General features: G+C 44.8%; 1 long non-coding RNA gene across 1 annotated transcript; it reads right to left on the bottom strand.

The window, feature by feature from the left end:
• Positions 1-1,092: 1,092 nt before the first annotated feature.
• Positions 1,093-6,505, bottom strand: LOC118853678. The gene is made up of 3 exons (XR_005010684.1): positions 6,455-6,505; positions 3,858-3,984; positions 1,093-1,129 (listed from the first exon to the last, which is right to left on the bottom strand). It is a non-coding gene; the product is annotated as an uncharacterized LOC118853678 (long non-coding RNA).
• Between the last annotated feature and the right edge of the window lie 214 nt (positions 6,506-6,719).

The following is a 6,719-nucleotide window of genomic DNA, read 5'->3' as shown; positions in this document are numbered from 1 at the left end:
CACCCATGTTCAAACTGTCCTAAGTCCTGATGATTCCACCTTTGTGACACCATTCCATAGACCCCTTTATATCTCAATACTGTCACTTTCTTGGTTCAGGCCCGTCACCCCATACCTGACGTAGGGTCAGACCCTGCTGGTTGGTTCAGCTGCCTCAATTCTCCCTTCAGTCCAGTCTAATCCTCTATCCAGTTATAAAATTCATCTTCCTTCAGCTTTCAACTCACCATGTTACCATGTACTCAACAGCCCCCAGTGGCTCCCCAGCAAAAATAAGAAATATACAACCCTCTCTAGGGCTGTGAAAGCACTATATCACCTACCCCTCACCTACTCTTCCAGTCTTCTTTCTCCCTTCCCCCCTCTCCTCCTCCATATATGTTATAATCCATTTGTTTGGGCCTCCTTTCTGTTCCAAAGATGGGTCATTCCCCCTTCAGACTCTGTGGAGTTTTGTTGCCGTCACTGTTGCCTAGAATGTTCTTGCTGGCTTCCCTGAGTCCCCAGCTAGAGCCCACCTCCCACAATAAGCCTTTCCCAGTCCACCTTAAATTCAGGGCCTTCCCTCTATTGACTAGTTCCAATTTATCCTGTCCATAGGGGGTTTCTACATAGTTGTTGGCATGCTCTCTGCCCCACCAGACTGTGAGCTCCATGGGAGCAGGGGATGTCTCTTGTATTGATTTATGTCCTTTGTACAGGGTCTGGAACAGAGCAGGCACTTAGAAGTTGGTTGACTTGAAGAAGGTCTAGAAAAGAACTCATATAAGATACCTCAATCCTCTTTTATACTTTCAGGAGAATTCCATGCCCCAAATTCCAAACAATGTCTTTTTTTGGATCATAGATTGATCCCTGGAAGGAAGGTGAAAGGCCATGGAGTCCAAAGCCCTCTTATTACAGATGGAGAAAGTGAGACTCAGTGGTTCAGTGACTGACCCATGAAGCTGCTACTGAGAAATATCTGAAAAAGAATTTCAAGGCAGGCCTTCCTGCCCCAAAGCTCTCATATGTCTGCCTTCACCTCACTCACCTGGACAGCAGCTCCTCAGGCCTTCTTGCTCCAGCATCCACGGGGCTTCCCTTTGTTCAAAGTAAGAGATCATGTCTTCTCTGGGAACTGGCAGCCCTAGGCATGGGGAGTCAGATAGGGATGAACATTGTATGGGACAGAATTTTTAAATAATAGGAGAGACATCTTTAAGAGAAACAAAGTAAATTTATTCTACAAACCTTGCAAGATTTGGGCACACCTCCATAATGGAGGAGGCAAGGTAAAAGGGAACCTGTCTTAATTTATACTCTTTAATGTAAAGATTCCCAACCACCTCTATCCCTTCTCACCATTGGCTGGGAGGTGGGCTTACAGTCTAGGCGGGAAAACTGCACAGAGGACCAAGTTGATCTGGTCCATTCAGGTTTTTCCCTATCAGAACTCAACTGCCAGGGTAGTGTCTGAAAGTCTAGGAGAAGAAATGGTGTGTGGAGGGGAGGAGAGACCCTTTCTGGAGCAGAGAACAAATAGCTCACAGCAAGTTCATTATCTTCTAACATCTGGGGGGGGGGGGAAGGGCACACCCACAGTTCCAGGCCCTCACCTTCCAAAGTCACAAAGCCAAATCAAATCCCAAAACCTCTCCATTAGACAGAGCCTGTGAAGTCTTCACAATTATTCATCCCATTCAACATGGAGAGAAACTTGTCATTCAGTTCTGTTTAGGGAAAGGCATTTAGACCCAGAGCTGCTCCATTCTGAGATTCACACTATTATGTTCCCATATATGAGTCTGTACTCATCCATTAGTGCTTGTAATGCAAGTAACCCAAAACAGGGTGTGCCACATTATCCTGTGGTACAACCAGCTGTGAGAAAGAGCCAAACCTCTGCCACTCATCCTGTCAAGTCCCATTCTGATAGAAACTCTTAATTCTAAAGGCTCATTATGCAAGACGACCCTCAAGCCCCAGAACAGGAACCTTGACCAACCCCCTTTTGCATGGTCCCCATACGCTTTTCTTAACTCCCTGAAACCTGTAAAAACCTTGTGTGCTGCTCATTTGGGGTTTATCTGCTTCTTTAGGTGAGAGTCTTCTGCTGGCAAACTCAATAATCCCTAGTTGGTCCAAAGTCTATTTCTAGGCCAGTCTCTTATTCCTGGCAATGCCAGGGTGTGTTGGTAAGCAAAATGGGCTCCTTAGCACTTAGTTCAACAAGTGCCCTTGAAGAGTTTGGCTTTTGTTTGCTTTGAGTAATTCAGCGTATTCCATTGAGTCTTACTAAGTGCTAAGCCCCAGGCCCAAACCCCTATTAGGTGTAAAACCTATGTGGGTGTGGATTGGCAACTAAGGTGGGGCCCAAGGTGGGGCTAACTCCAAGGAGGGCCTAGTTTACATGTCTGGGACAGCAGAGGCTTTTAGACCATGTAGGTTTAAATTGCCTCTTTGTGACGATTTTAGGTCATGTGGGTGAGTCGCATGTGCGACTCACCCCTGATGCTGAAAAAGATATAAAACCAGGGGTTGGCCTCCTCTTCCTTGGAGCTCCTACCTACAGCAGTGGTAGTGCAAGTGACTCTGGGCCAGGCCTTGTTCTGAGCTCCCGGACTGAACCTACATGTTGGTAACTGTGAATCTGTATTGGGTCTGTCTGTTGATGTTTCTACTTTGTAATTTGCTCTGAAGTTCAGGGTGCTGGCTTTTTTCCCTGAACTAAGTGAATGATATTTGTATGCTGAATTAAAGAAAGCTTGTCAAACCCCTTCACCTTGCTTTCCTTAGTTAAGCAGATGAAAAGAACCTGTGCTGTTGGCAGCTTTCTGGGTGTTGGCTGTGGGTGGATCTTATACCCCCACCGAAGCTGCTAGCCGGATTGTTGAAACACAGGGTCACGTAAGCAAGGACCCCAGGGTGGTTTCAAGGACTCCTGAAGGAATGTCTGATAGGATTTCTTTTCCGAGTTTTGGGGAAAAGTGGGGGAGAAGATCAGGGAACCAGGTTGGAATCAGAAAATCTGGTCTTGGTGCACCTTCTTCATAGAAGGTTGGACTCATTGCACACTTTCCATTCTCTAGAAATCAGAGGCAGCTGGTGGTGCAGTGGAGACAGCCCTGGGCCTAGAGTGAGGCATGCAAGGGTCTGGATCCAGCCTCAGACAGTTACTAGTTGTATGTCCCTGGACAAGTCACTTAGCCTACATTTGCCTCAGTTTCTTCAACTGTCAAATGGGGAGAATAATATCCCCTAACTTGGAAGGTTACTGTGAGGATGGAGAGACATAATATTGTAAAGAAATCCCCAGGCCCAGCACATGGCAAGTACTAAGTGAGAATAAATGCTTCTTCCCTTCCCTTCCTTTCCCACCATCTGTGCTGGAATTCCAGGGCAACAGGAAGGAATATTAAGGACAAACTCATTATACAAGGGACAAGTAGAAGCTGGGAGCTACAGATTGATGTTTGTTAAAAAGAAGAATATCCCAGATCCCAGACCCATCCCAGAGAGGACAGGCTTGTAAGGAAAAGCCTCCTGAGCAGCTTTCAGAGCCTTGGCAGACACAATTCATGGCCAGGTGGGGGTTAGGCCAAATGACCCCTGACATTAGTTCCAGGTCTGAGATTCTTCCACACTAATTTGAAGCTGCCTAGAAGAGGTTAGAGACAGCTTCAGAAGCAACAAGGAAACCCTCAGGTTCCTGTCACACAATGCACAGACTTTCTATAGGAAACTCCAGGCAGCAGGACAGGAGTGCAACACTTTTCTCTCTCTAACAACTGATCAGTGCTCCTAACCCTACACACCAGGGCATGAAGATATTCCTTTGACTGCAGACTCAGCATTACTAGAGGATGTGTCCTTACCCAGGGAGAGCAGGTTCTGGGCATTCTCCAGCATGACCTCCTTGTACAACTCCTTCTGAGCATGGTCCAAGAGGCCCCACTCCTCCTGGGTGAAGTCCACAGCCACATCCTCGAATGTCACCAACCCCTAAATCATTAAAAGTCACAGAATGTAGAGCTGAAGGACACTTCAGATTTTAATAGTCCAACTCTCATTAATTTACAGAACAATACTGAAGTGCAGAGAAGGGATTTGCTGAATAGTCAGACATTTTATGAGAATCAGAGTCATTAAGAGCCCAACTGAATTTTGAGAAAAGCTTTTTCTATGATAAGGTAGAGTAAAACTGAGAAGTATTTTTCTCACAAGTGCATCCCTCCGTGGAATCAGGGAGAAAGTTTGTGTTCTACATGTGAGGTAGGTGGATGTGTGGTGGAGCATGAGAGAGGGTGATAGGAAATATCTTCCTCATCAGAACTCATATAAATGATATATTCTTTTAAAAAAAAATTTTAATCTCTTATGTGCAAATGCATGGAAAACTTTAGAATCTTATTCCTTTCATATTGAATAGAGTTAAAGGAAGATTTACTTAAATCCAAAGGATATAATGATCAAATAAAGTAGAGAATTTATGGATTAGAGGAAGGGGAAGCCACAGACCAAATGTATAGAACATATGCATATACATATGGGTATAAACGCACATGTATACGTGCATATATACCGTATACTGTAGATAGCAAATATATCTTATATGTACAAAATTATTTGCGTGTTGTCTCCTCTATTAGAATGTGAGCTCATTAGGATTAGAAACTGGGTTTTACCTTTAAAAAATATTTTACTTTCAATTCAGGCAACAGAAGCTTTTCCAGAAGAATACAATAAAAAAGCTGATCGCACATGGAACTGCAATCTCTCAGGTACAACTTATTCCCTCCCAATATACAACAAAGTTATCATGGAAATTTCTTTTTTTTCCTCTCCATTCCCCACCAGCCCTAGAGAAGGCTCCCATTAAGTACAACTACACACACACAAATGCACATATACCTATTTGTATATAAATGTTAGATCATTCCATACATACCACTGTTGGTCAGTTCTTTCTCTGAAGGCAGATAGCGTCACTCTTTATATGCCCTTTATTTTCAATTTGTGTCTTATAATAGTCAAAATGACTCATTTGCTCAAACTCTTCTGAACACAATATTGCTGTTACTGTATACGATGTTCACGTGGTTCTCTTAATCATTTTGTGCAAGTCTTTCTAATGTCTGGTATAAGACCTTATAGAAACAAGGTCCCAGAAGAAGGATGCATCTCAGATCAGAAGGAAGATCTGAGGTCCACTTATTAGAAGGGACCATGGGCCCCGGAATAAAGAGCCACAGGCTCAGAGCTCTGCCTTTTTTTTTTTTGTAAGTTGAACAATTTTCATCCCCACAAATACCCTGATACTTGGTAGGGGTCATCTCTATTTCCAACCTGCCACATGTCCACTATGTGTGTGGCCAATGAGCTTGAAATCTGATGGTCTCCCAATTCATTTTCTTTTATTTCTATTATAAGCACAGTATTCACTTTATCAGAGATTCTGATATTTGGGAACAATTCTCCATCCTTGGCATAAAATCACCATTCCATTTTTTATCACTGTGATTTGATTTCTTCTTTGAAATACTTGATTTCTGATCTCTTTGGAATCTACATTTCACCTCTCAGTCTAGTGAATTGTTTGACTTTTGGACAACTGAGGAATTTATAGCTCTTTTACACTTTTTGAGGTTCCTCAGAACTTCTAAATCCTCCTGTTCTCTAAGTAAGACATTTCTTTGTGAAACTTCAGAAGCAGATGGGTTTGAAGGAGTCACTCTGGGGGAGGTAAGAGTGAACAGGATGACAGGGGGGATTATGGACAGAGTCTTCTGACATCCTGCTTTCAGGAGAAGGTCCTTTGGTGGTGCTACATGACAACTAGGGCAGATACAGGAGAAGACAGCAGGGGAAGAAGAGAGTGATGTGCCAAGGGCTCCTCAAGGACTAGAAATTGTCACTTCAATCCCATATGCATTTATTCAGCACCCATCATGTGCCAGGCACAATGCTTAGCACCGGGGATAGAAAAAGAGGCAAAAGGCAGCCCCTGCCCTCAAGGAGGTCAGCATCTAACCGGGGAGACATCAAGCAAACCAATATATACAAAGCAAGCCAAGTCCAGGACAAATAGGCCATAATCAGAGGAGGGAAGGAGTAAGAATTCACAGGGGTTAGGGAATACTTCCTGCAGTTTTCAGTTGTTTGTTGGGACTTAAAGGAAGGCAGTGAGGCTAGGAGTCCGGGCTGGGGAAGGAGAGTATTCCAGGAGTGGGGACAGCCATTGAAAATACCTAGAGCTGAGAGAAGTCAGGAGGGCAGGGCCACTAGGTCAAGGATATATGTTGGGGAGTAAGCTGTCAGAAGACTGGAAAGGTTGGTGTGAGGGGTAGGTTATAAAGGGCTTTGAATGCCTCTTTTTGTAAAGAAATGCTCCACATTGCCAGCTTCACAGACCACCCTCTATGTCTGTGGCAATGGCCTCAATGGCTGATATCTGTGCACAGACTGCACTCACCTGGGGAGGGGGGCTGCTGCTCCCAGGGGCCATTCCCTCTGGCTCCAGGCTCTCTGCTGGGGCCAGGCCTTGGTCCTCTGCAGACTGAGCTGGGCAGGTAGAAGGATCCCAGAGGGGGAGAGGTCTTGCTCTTCTCTTCCTAGGCAGCAGGCAAGTCTACAGGAATTTGAAAGGGTGAGGACCCACAGGAGTCACAAAGGCCCAGGCCCTGCCCTAAGGAGAGAGACTCTACACTACAGAGGGAGGGAGGAAGCAGGCTTGGAAA

The sequence above is a fragment of the Trichosurus vulpecula genome, chromosome 1 (assembly GCF_011100635.1).
Source record: "Trichosurus vulpecula isolate mTriVul1 chromosome 1, mTriVul1.pri, whole genome shotgun sequence".
NCBI classification, from domain to species: Eukaryota; Metazoa; Chordata; class Mammalia; order Diprotodontia; family Phalangeridae; genus Trichosurus; species Trichosurus vulpecula.
The sequence above is the reverse complement of the archived record's forward strand: the minus strand, read 5'-3'. Positions and strand labels throughout refer to the sequence as shown.